Source organism: Coturnix japonica, chromosome 9, assembly GCF_054131305.1.
Source record: "Coturnix japonica strain WE chromosome 9, WE-NBRP24, whole genome shotgun sequence".
Taxonomy (NCBI): domain Eukaryota; kingdom Metazoa; phylum Chordata; class Aves; order Galliformes; family Phasianidae; genus Coturnix; species Coturnix japonica.
In genome coordinates, this window is record NC_140671.1 from 24,964,223 (window position 1) to 24,976,555 (window position 12,333).

The 12,333-nt window shown below is 54.6% G+C and overlaps 1 long non-coding RNA gene across 1 annotated transcript; it reads right to left on the reverse strand.

Annotated features, from left to right (window-relative positions):
• Positions 1–6,946: 6,946 nt before the first annotated feature.
• Positions 6,947–9,844, reverse strand: LOC146759864 (uncharacterized). Its single transcript, XR_014931937.1, has 3 exons — positions 9,283–9,844; positions 8,858–8,981; positions 6,947–7,949 (listed from the first exon to the last, which is right to left on the reverse strand). It is a non-coding gene; the product is annotated as an uncharacterized LOC146759864 (long non-coding RNA).
• Positions 9,845–12,333: the final 2,489 nt, after the last annotated feature.

Here is a 12,333-nt window from a genome sequence, read left to right on the forward strand (position 1 = left end):
TTATGCCCCAAAAGTGCCACCTCCCGCCCAACAAGTGCAACATCTCGCCCCACTAGTGCCACGTCCCGGCCCAAAATTGCTACCTCCTGCCCCACATCATCCACCTCCTGTTCCACAAATGTCACCTCCTGACCCACAACTTCCACCTCCTGCCACACAAGTGCCACCTTCTGCCTCACAAGTGCCACCCCTTGCCCCACAAGTGCCACATCCCACCGCACAATTTCCACCTCTTGTTACACAAGTCCCACCTCCCGCCCAACAACAGCCTCCTCCTGCCCCACAAGTGCCACCTCCTGCCCCACAAGTGCCACCTCCTGCCTTACAAGTGCCACGTCCTTCCCAATTGCCACGTCCTGTCCCACAAGTGCCACCTCCTGCCGTACAAGTGCCACCCTCTGCCCCACAATTGCCACTTCTTGCCCCACAATTGCCAATTCTTGCCCCACAACTTCCACCTCCCACCCCATAACTTCCACCTCCCGTCCCACAGCTTCCACATCCTGCCCCACAAGTGCCCGATCCTGCCCCAGAAGTACCACCACCTGACCCACAAGTGCCAACTCCTGCCCAACAAGTGCCACCTCGCATCCCGCAAGTGCCACATCCCGCCCCACAAGTTCCACCTCCTGCCTTACAAGTGCCAATTCCTGCCCTACAAGTGCCAGCTCATTCCCCTGAAGTGCCAGCTCCTGCCCCACAAGTGCCACATTTTGCCACACCACTGCCACCTCCCCCCCAAAATAATCCACCTCCTGCCCTACAAGTGCCAGCTCCTGCCCGACAAGAGCCACTTCCTGCCCCACAAGTTCCACCTCCTGCCTTACAAGTGCCAATTCCTGCTTCACAATTGCCAGCTCATGCTTCACAAATGCCAGCTCCTGCCCCACATCATCCACCTCCTGCCCCACAAGTGCCAACTCCTGCCCCACAAGTGCCACCTCCCGCCAAACAACTGACACCTCCTGCCCCACAAGTGTCACCTCCTGCCCAACAAGTTCCACCTCTTGACCTACAAGTGCCACCTCCTGCCCCATAAGTTTCACCTCTCGCCCAAAAAATGCCACCACCTCCCCCAAAAGCGCCACCTCCTGCCCCACAGGTGCCATTTCCTGCCCCACAACATCCACCTCCCACGCACAAGTGCAACCTACCGCCCCACAACTTCCACCTCCTGCCCCACAAGTGCCAACACCTGCCCCACAAGTGCCACCTCCTGCCCCGCCAGTTCCACCTGTCACCCTGCAAGTCCAGCTCCTGCCCCACAAGTGCCAGCTCATGCCCCACAAGTGCCAGTTCATGCCACACATCATCCACCTTCTGCCCCACAAGTGCCACCTCCTGCCCCACAACGACCACCTCCTGCCCCACAACGACCACCTCCTGCCCTACAAGTGCCAGCTCATTCCCCTGAAGTGCCAGCTCCTGCCCCACAAGTGCCACATTTTGCCACACCACTGCCACCTCCTCCCCAAAATAATCCACCTCCTGCCCCACAAGTGTCACTGACCGCCCAACTTCCTCCTCCTGACACACAACTGCAACCTCCTGCCCTACAAGTGCCAGCTCCTGCTCGACAAGAGCCACTTCCTGCCCCACAAGTACCTCTTCCCTCCCAACAAGTTCCAATTTCCGCCCCACAAGTGCAACCTCCTGCCCCACAAATGCCACCTTTCGCCCCACAAGTGCGACCTCCCGCTCCACAACTTCCATCTCCTGGCCCACAAGTGCCACCTCCTGCCTCAAAAGTGCCACCTCCCGCCCCACAACTTCCACGTAACGCCCCATAAGTTCCACCTCCCGCCCAACAAATGCCACCTCTCGTCCCACAAGGACCACCTCCTTCCCCACAAGTGCCACCTCCTGCCCCACAAGTGCCACCTCCCGCCACACAAGTGTCAACTCATGCTCCACAAATGCCCCCTCCTGCCCCACAAGTTCCACCTCCTGCCCCACAAGTGCCAAATACTTCCCCACAATTTCCACCTTCTGCCCCACTAGTGCCAACTCCAATTCCACAAGTGCCACCTCCAGCCCTACAACTGCCACTTCCAGCCCCAGAAGTGCCACCTCCCGCCCAACAACTTCAACATCCCACCACACAAGTGCCAACTCCTGTCCGTGTGCCACATCCTGTCCCACAAGTGCCAACTCCTGCCGCACAACTGACAATTCCTGCCCCAAAAGTGACAGCTCATGCTTCACAATTGCCAGCTCCTGCCCCACATCATCCACCTTCTGCCCCACAAGTGCCACCTCTCGCCCCACAAGAGCCACATCCCGCCCCACAAGAGCCACCTCCTGCCAAACTAGTGCAACCTCCAGCCCCACAAGTGCCATATCTCGCCAGACAATTTACAGCTCCTGCCCCACAAGTGCTACATCCTGCAGCACAACTTCAACCTCCTGCCCCACAAGTGCCACGTTCTGCCCCACAAGTGTAGGCTCCTGCCCCACAACTGCCAATTCCTGCCTCACATGTGCCAGCTCATGCTTCACAACTGCCAGCTCCTGCACCACATCATCCACTTCCTGCCCACAAGTGCCAATTCCTGCCCCACAAGTGCCAATTCCTGCCCCACAAGTGCCAGCTCCTGCCCCACAAGTGCCAGCTCCTTCACCACAGGTACCCCATCCCACCCCAGAAGTTTCAATTCCTGCCATACAAGTGACACCTCCTTCCCCACAAGTGCCACCTCCTGCCCCACAAGTGCCACCTCCTGCCCCACAAGTGCCACCTCCTGCCCTACAAGTGCCACCTCCCACCAAACAACTGACACCTCCTGCCCCACAAGTGTCACCTCCTGCCCAACAAGTTCCACCTCTTGACCTACAAGTGCCACCTCCTGCCCCATAAGTTTCACCTGTCGCCCAACAAATGCCACCACCTCCCCCAAAAGCGCCACCTCCTGCCCCACAGGTGCCATTTCCTGCCCCACAACATCCACCTCCCACGCACAAGTGCAACCTACCGCCCCACAACTTCCACCTCCTGCCCCACAAGTGCCAACACCTGCCCCACAAGCGCCACATCCTGCCCCACAAGTGCCACCTCCTGCCCCACAGGTACCCCATCCCACCCCACAAGTTTCAATTCCTGCCATACAAGTGCCACCTCCTTCCCCACAAGTGCCACCTCCTGCCCCACAAGTGCCACCTCTTGCCCCACAAGTGCCACCTCCTGCCCCACATCATCAACTTCCTGCCCCACAAGTGCCACCTCCAACCCCACAAAGACAGCCTCCTGCCCCACATCATCTACCTCCTGCCCCAAGTGCCAATTCCTGCCCCACAAGTGACAGCACCTGCCCCACAAGTGCCACCTCTTGCCCAACAGGTGCCACCTCCTGCCCCACAAATGCCAAATCCAGCCCTGCAACTTCCACCTCCTGCCCCACAAGTGCCAATTCCTGCTTCACAAGTTCCAGCTCATGCTTCACAAGTGCCAGCTCCTGCCCCACATCATCCACTTCCTGCTCACATGTGCCACCTCTTGTCCGACAAAGACCACCTCCTGCCCCACATCATCCACCCCCTGCCTTACAAGTGCCAATTCCTGCCCTACAAGTGCCAGCTCATTCCCCTGAAGTGCCAGCTCCTGCCCCACAAGTGCCACAGTTTGCCACACCACTGCCACCTTCCCCCCAAATAATCCACCTCCTGCCCCACAAGTGTCACTGACCGCCCAACTTCCTCCTACTGACCCACAAGTGTAACCTCCTGCCCTACAAGTGCCAGCTCTTGCCCGACAAGAGCCACTTCCTGCCCCACAAGTACCTCTTCCCTCCCAACAAGTTCCAATTTCCGCCCCACAAGTGCCACCTCCTGCCCCACAAGTGCAACCTCCTGCCCCACAAGTGCCACATTTCACCCCAAAATGCCACCTCCCGCTCCACAACTTCCACCTCCTGCCCCACAAGTGCAACCTCCTGCCCCACAAGTGCCACATTTCACCCCAAAATGCCACCTCCCGCTCCACAACTTCCACCTCCTGCCCCACAAGTGCCACCTCCTACCCCACAAGTGCCACCTCCTGCCCAACATCTACCACCTCCCACCCCACAAGTGCCAGCTGCTGCTCCACATCATCCAACTCCCGCCCCACAAGTGCCACTTCCTGCCTCAAAAGAGCCACCTCCCGCCCCACAACTTCCACGTAACGTCCCATAAGTTCCACCTCCTTCCCCACAAGTGCCACCTCCTTCCCCACAAGTGCCAGCTGCTGCTCCACATCATCCAACTCCCGCCCCACAAGTGCCATGTCCAGCCCCACAACTTCCGCCTCCTGCCCCAATAGTGTCAACTCCTGCCCCATAAGTTCCATATCCCGCCCCACAAGTGCCAATACCTGACCCACAAGTTCCAACTCTCGTCTAACAAGTGCCACCTCCCGCCCAACATTTACCACCTCCCGCTCCACAAGTGTCACCTCCTGCCCCACAACTTCAACCTCCCGTCAAACAAGTGCCAACTCCTGCCCAATGTGTGCCACATCCTGCCCCACAAGTGCCAACTCCTGCCCCACAAGTTCTACCTACCACCCAACAAATTCCACTTCCTGCCCCACAAGTGCCACCTCCCACCCCACAACTGCCATCTCCCGCTTCACAACTTCCACATCCTGCCCCAGAAGTGCCACCTCCCGCCCCACAAGTGCCAATTCCTGCCCCAAAAGTGCCAGCTCATGCTTCACAATTGCCAGCTCACGTTTCACAACTGCCACCTCCTGCCCCACAAGTGCCACCTCCCGCCCCACAAGTGCCACCACCTGCCCAACAAGTGCCATTTCTTACCCCACAGTTTCCAACTCCTTCCCCACAGGTGCCATTTCCTGCCCCATAAGTGCCACCTCCTGTGCCACATGTGCCAATTCCTGCCCCACAAGTGCCATTTCCTGCCCCACATTAGCCACCTACCACCCCACAAATTCAACCTCTTGCCCCACAAGTGCCAAACCCTGACCCGCAACATCCACCTCCTGCTCCACAATTGCCACCTCCTGCCCCACATCATCCACCTCCTGCCCCACAAGTGCCAATTTCTGCCCCACAAGTGCCAGTTCATGCCCCACAAGTGCCACATTTTTCCACACAACTGCCACCTCCCGCCCCAAATCATCCACCTCCCGCCCCACAAGTGTCATTAACTGCCCAACATCCTCCTCATGACCCACAAGTGCAACCTCCTGCCCCACAAGTGCCACCTCCTGCCCCACAAGTGCCACCTCCTGCCCCACAAGTGCCACCTCCTCCCATCCACCCCCCACAAGTTCCACCTCCTGCCCCACAAGTGCAACCTCCTGTTTTACAAATGCCACCTCCCGACCCACAACTTCAACCTCTAGCCCCACAAGTGCCACAACCAGCCCCACATCATCCACATCCTGCTCCACAAGTGCCACCTCCCACCCCACTAGTACCAGCTCCCACCCCACAAGTGCCACCTCCTGCCCCACATCATCCACCTCCCGGCCCACAAGTGCCACCTCCCGCTCCACAAGTGCCACCACCAGCCCCACAAGTGCCATCTCCTCCCCCACCAGTTCCACATCCCGCACTGCAATGCCAATTCCTGCCCCACATCTTCCACCTCCTGCCCCTCAAGTGCCATTTCCTGCCCCACAAGTGCCACCTCCCTCCACACAAGTGTCCCACCTCCTGCCACACAAGTGCCGCCTCCCACCCCACAAGTGCTATTTCCCGCCTTACAACTTCCACCTCCCGCCCCACAACTTCCACCTCCCGCCCCACACGTGCCTCCTCCTTCCCCCAACTTTTACCTCCCACCTCACAACTTCCACCTCCTGACCCACAAATGCCACCTCCTGTTCCACAACTGCCATTTCCTGCTCAAGAACTTCCACATCCTACCCCACAAGTGCCACCTCCTGCTTCACAAGTGCCACCCCCTGCCCCACAATCGCCACCCCCTGCCCCACAACTTCCATTTTCCTCCCCACAAGTGCCACCTTGACCTGCTGTCCATGCTCTTTGTAATACACCCCAGTATTCCATCGGCTTTTTTGGCTACAAGGGCACACTGCTGGCTCATGGTCAATCTGTCGTCCACCAGGACACCCAGGTTCCTCTCTTCAGAGCTCCTCTCCAGCAGCTCTTCCCCCAGCCTGTACTGGTGCATGCAATTACTGCTCCCTAGGTGCAAGACTCTACACTTGCTTTTGTTAAACCTCATCCGGTTTCTTACTGCCCAGCTCTCCAGCCTGTCCAGGTCTTGCTGAATGGCAGCACAGCCTTCAGGCGTGTCAGCCAGTCCTCCCAACTTCGTGTCATCACAAACTTGCTGAGGGTGGTCACTATCTCCTCATCAAGGTCGTTGATGAATATATTGAACAAGACCGGACCCAGCACTGACCCCTGGGGGACGCCGCTAGTTACAGGTCTCCACCTGGATTCTGCACTGCCAACAACGTCTCTCTGTGCTCTGCCAGTCAGCCACTTCTCAACCCACCTCTCTGTCCACTCATCTATCCCACGCTTGCTCAGCTTGTTATAAGGATGTTCTGGGAGACAGTACCAGATGCCTTGCTGAAATCATGGTAAACTACATCCACCGCCCTATCCAAAACTATCTTGCAGGTTCTTAGTTCTTTACCACTGTTTCCTTTCCCATGCCTTACAACTACAAGCAGCTAGAACAATGTTCTCTGAAGATATCCAGGACAGAAGAGTCCCGGTAGATCACGGGATCTACCAGCTCACGGGAGGCCAATGCCCACTGTTTCCTGCCTGATAAACGCAGATCTCTGGCAGCATTCAATTGTCTTCCCTGTACAACCACCCAGCCCCCCTCGTCGTCATCAAAACCAGTATCATTTTAAAGTCAATGAATCTTGCCTGTAAAAGCACATCTAGCCTCCTACAGAAATTCATTGCTTTGGGGGACTGAAATTGAGAACACATCTGTAGGCAAACACTCACATCAACTTCCATATGTCTGAATGTGCAGCCCCTCCTCATGCAGTGACCCTCCTTCCACAATTGCAGACGGTTTCATTCCCCACAGCAACTTCACAGTGGCAGAAGGGACAGACAGCTCCCTGTAACCAGAAGGAAACAACAAAGGAAAATAAAGGGACGCCCGCAACCTCTCCAGCCTGTCCCGGTCCCTCTGGTTGGCTTCCCTCCCCTACAATATATTGACTGCACTGCTCAGTTTGTATCGTCTGCAAACCTGCCATCATCTATGTCACTGACGAAGGAAGATGCTGAAGAGCAACGGTTTATATGGGTTAATACCTTGGGAGCCCCTCTCTTCAAGGAGCTAGTTCTGCAAGTCTGAGTCCCACAAAGGGTGGTCTCCATAGACGTTCAAATTCGTGCTGCACAACCCTACTTAATTTTCTGTATTCATTTCTGTATTGATCTCATGTGGATCAAAATAACACAGTCAGTATCTGCAACGAGTCTAGGCCGAGCAAAACTTTTGATGGAGGGAGCAAAGAGATCAAGACAAGATGATGTAGTGCAATGCAGTCAAAGCAGCTGGCCAAGCAAAAGCTATGTGCATGCATTTCCAAGCTGAGCACGCACCTGGAGCTGGGACTGTATCACTCATTGTCAGAAGAATTCCTGAGTACCCTCATAAAGAAAGCTATACACCAGTGTGACTGGAGTCCATTTACACCAATTAGACCTCTTTACATTTTAATAAGCACCATTTACTACTCCAAAGTTGCACTTCCCTTTGCCTTTCCATCTGAAGGGCTTTGAAAAAGTCTCTGAAATAGAAATTCTGTGATTGCTGTAATACACTTGGGTAGGTATCTGGACTTCCATCTTGAGACATCCAGCGCCTTTTACAGAAATAAAGAATACTCAAGGACTTAGGCCACCAAATTCCAACTCAGTTTTACACCACTGGTTTTTGATCTGATAGGCAGGAGACAGCGAAAGGCAGCTGCTCAGCAATCCCAGGAAGACAGCTGGGCTCTAGGGAGACAAGAAGGGCAGTAAGGTGACAAACAAAGTGATTATAAGGTTTTATTTAACAGCTCTGTATGGGACGATTCAACTACTTCAAGCTCCAGCAAGCTGCTAGAGACTGATAAAGCAAGACACCTCAGCGACCTCAAAAGCTGACAGCCTTTCAAAAGATAAACTGAACATACCATCTCAAAAAGCATACAATCAATCCATAGAAATTAATCCAGCAAGCAGTCCTATGGTCAAATTGTGTGCTGCCAGTAAAGCCTTTTCATGAGCATTAAGAACATTTCTGGTTAGAGAGTTATCACAACATGGGCAGAAAATACCTAGGAGAATAGGAAAAAGAAAAAAGCAACCTACCCTTACCCTTACCCTACCCTTATCCAACTCCTCTCCCACATTTAGAATTGAAACAAGTTCAAATGCCATAAAAAATTGGGGGAATAAAACCATCTGGTATTTCCCAGGCAAACCACCAAGACCACAGAACCACAGAATAGCCCAAGTTGTAAAGGAACCACGAGGATTATCAAGTCCAACCCGATGCTCCAGGAAGGACAACCTAAACTCAAACGGCCTTTAAGCTGCAGCAGCTCAGGGCCAGGCCCACAGCCTCAGGGAGCATGTTCCATGACCGCTGGTATCAGACACAGCAAGCACAGGGAGCAGGCAGGTAGGCACAGCAAAGCAGCAAGCAAAGCCCAATTTCTCAGAGGGGGCCTGCTAACAGGAAGACCAGACACTGTCCTCCCAAAAAAACTCCACCATTTTGACAGCCAAAACAGAAACTACATTTTCGGTTCTCATGACTCTTCCCTGTGCTCCCAAATAAATAGTTTCGTGACATCCTCTATCACACTGCAACTGCTCAGAAGTAATAATCAAAATTATATCACTCATAAGAAACTCACTTTTGCATGGTGGTAACGAGAGTCCATTCCCATTGTGTCCCTCCGTGTTATGAACACTGCAATTGGCCTTCTGACAGCCTCCTGAATGAATCCACCAAAAGCAAGGAAGCACCCTGCCCTTACTCTGAAGAGAGAAAGAAAGCAAGGTTCATGGAAACAGGCACACAAGGCTCGCAACCAGACACGGTGCTCCAGGCTCCTGATCATGCCAGAGATAGGACTACCACAGTGCCAGAACATGATTTACCACTAAAGGAAACATCTGGGAGCACAATCACAACTTCAGCACAAGCTGTAACGGCTCAGCATATTTAGCTTTCGTATCATACAGCTGGAGAACGAGATACTCCCAAGCATCAGTCAGCAAGCACTCGGATGAGCCAGCCCTTTGGTTTTAATGATGACTGCCACCTTTGACACCTTACCAGAAGATACTTCCATTTATTAGCCTGGACTTCGTTTCTTCCATCAGCAGCTGCTCCTAAACTGCCCTTGATTCATACAGCGATACCATCGACTTCTAGCACGAGCTGACCTGCAAGACAGAGAAAAGAAAGCAGGATGACAACAAACACAGACGTAGCATCCTTTAATTATCTTGAACAACAGCAACAACAAAAACAGGAGATAAGTGCTGCTGTGGATGCACCCCAGTTTATAAAGAAATGGAAAACCAGCCCGGCCTCAGCAGCCCTTATGTATTTCTTACGCATCTGATTAAGCTGACTGCAGTTCGAACCAGGAGAATTTACAGTCTCTTGCAAATGACACCCATGAAGCAGATCATGATGCAGCAAAAGAAAAAAGCAAAACAAAGAAAAATAAAGAAAGAAAAAAAAAAAAGCAAGCCAAAGACCAGGGAATCAAAGTTAAAAAACAACAACAATACAAACAACAAAAAACAAGCACACAAAACAGATTAAAAAAAAAAAAAAAAAAAAGGAAATCCATAACATACGTAACAGCAGAAAGATAGGCGCAACAGGAATATATCACAAAAGTAAAAAAAAGAAAGAATGGCTCACCCACCACTGAGGATGGAAGTGCACAGAACAAACTCCACAGAGGAGAAATCATCAGAAAGAGATCCCACCCAGAGGCAGACTGGGACAGTCAACCTACTGCCCCACAACTGCCACTTCCCACCCAGCAATTGCCACCCCCCGCCCCACAAGTGCCTCCTCCCACCCCACAAGTGCCAACCCTTACCCCACAAGTGCCAACTCCTGCCCCACATAATCCACCAACCGCCCCACAAGTGTCACCTCTCGACCCACAAGTGCCACATCCCGCCCCACAAGTGCCACCTCCTGCCAAACTAGTGCAACCTCCTGCCCCACAAGTTCCTTATCTCACCAGACAATTTACAGCTCCTGCCCCACAAGTGCTACATCCTGCACCACAACTTCAACCTCCTGCCCCACAAGTGCCACGTTCTGCCCCACAAGTGTAGGCTCCTGCCCCACAACTGCCAATTCCTGCCCCACATGTGCCAGCTCATGCTTCACAAGTGCCAGCTCCTGCACCACATCATCCACTTCCTACCCACAAGTGCCAATTCCTGCCCCACAAGTGCCAGTTCATGCCCCACAAGTGCCAGCTCCTGCCCCACAAGTGCCACATCCTGCCCCACAAGAGCCACTTCCTTCACCACAGGTACCCCATCCCACCCCACAAGTTTCAATTCCTGCCATACAAGTGCCACCTCCTTCCCCACAGGTGCCACCTCCTGCCCCACAAGTGCCACCTCCTGCCCCACAAGTGCCACCTCCCGCCAAACAACTGACACCTCCTGCCCCACAAGTCCCACCTCCCGCCAAACAACTGACACCACCTGCCCCACAAGTGCCACCTCCCGCCAAACAACTGACACCTCCTGCCCCACAAGAGCCACCTCCTGCCCAACAAGTTCCACCTCTTGACCTACAAGTGCCACCTCCTGCCCCATAAGTTTCACCTCTCGCCCAACAAATGCCACCACCTCCCCCAAAAGCGCCACCTCCTGCCCCACAGGTGCCATTTCCTGCCCCACAACATCCACCTCCCACGCACAAGTGCAACCTACCGCCCCACAACTTCCACCTCCTGCCCCACAAGTGCCAACACCTGCCCCACAAGTGCCACCTCCTGCCCCACAAGTGCCACCTCCTGCCCCGCCAGTTCCACCTGTCACCCTCCAAGTCCAGCTCCTGCCCCACAAGTGCCAATTTCTGCCCCACAAGTGCCAGCTCATGCCCCACATCATCAACTTCCTGCCCCACAAGTGCCACCTCCAACCCCACAAAGACAGCCTCCTGCCCCACATCATCCACCTCCTGCCCCACAAGTGCCAATTCCTACCCCACTATTGCCAGCTCATGCCCCACAAGTGCCAGCTCCTGCCCCACAAGTGCCACCTCTTGCCCAACAGGTACCACCTCCTGCCCCACATCATCCACCTCCTCCCCCACAAGTGACAATACTTATTCCACAAGTGCCACCTCCCGCCCCACAAATGCCAAATCCTGCCCTGCAACTTCCACCTCCTGCTCCACAAGTGCCAATTCCTGCCCCACAAGTGCCAATTCCTGCCCCACAAGTGCCAGCTCATGCTTCACAAGTGCCAGCTCCTGCCCCACATCATCCACTTCCTGCTCACATTTGCCACCTCCTGTCCGACAAAGACCACCTCCTGCCCCACATCATCCACCCCCTGCCCCACAAGTTCCACCTCCTGCCCCACAACGACCACCTCCTGCCCCACATCATCCAACCCCTGCACCACAAGTGCCACATTTGTCCACACCACTGCCACCTCCCCCCACAAAATAATCCACCTCCTGCCCAACAAGTGTCACTGACCGCCCAACTACCTCCTCCTGACACACAAGTGCCACCTCCTGCCCCACAAGTGCCAGCTCCTGCCCCAGAAGTGTCAACTCATGCTCCACAAATGCCACCTCCTGCTCCACAAGTTCCACCTCTTGCCCCACAAGTGCCAAATACTTCCCCACAACTTCCACCTTCTGCCCCACTAGTGCCAACTCCAATTCCACAAGTGCCACCTCCAGCCCTACAACTGCCACTTCCAGCCCCACAAGTGCCACCTCCCGCCCAACAACTTCAACATCCCACCACACAAGTGCCAACTCCTGCCCGTGTGCCACATCCTGCCCCACAAGTGCCAACTCCTGCCGCACAACTGACAATTCCAGCCCCAAAAGTGACAGCTCATACTTCACAATTGCCAGCTCCTGCCCCACATCATCCACCTTCTGCCCAACAAGTGCCACCTTCTGCCCCACAAGTGCCACCTCCCGCCCCACAAGTTCCACATCCCGCCCAACAATTGTGGCCACATGACAAACAAGTTCCACTTCCGCCCCACAAGTGCCACCTCCTGCCCAACAAGTGCCATTTCTTACCCCACAGGTTCCAAATCCTACCCCACTGGTGCCATTTCCTGCCCCACAAGTGCCATTTCCCCCCCCACATGT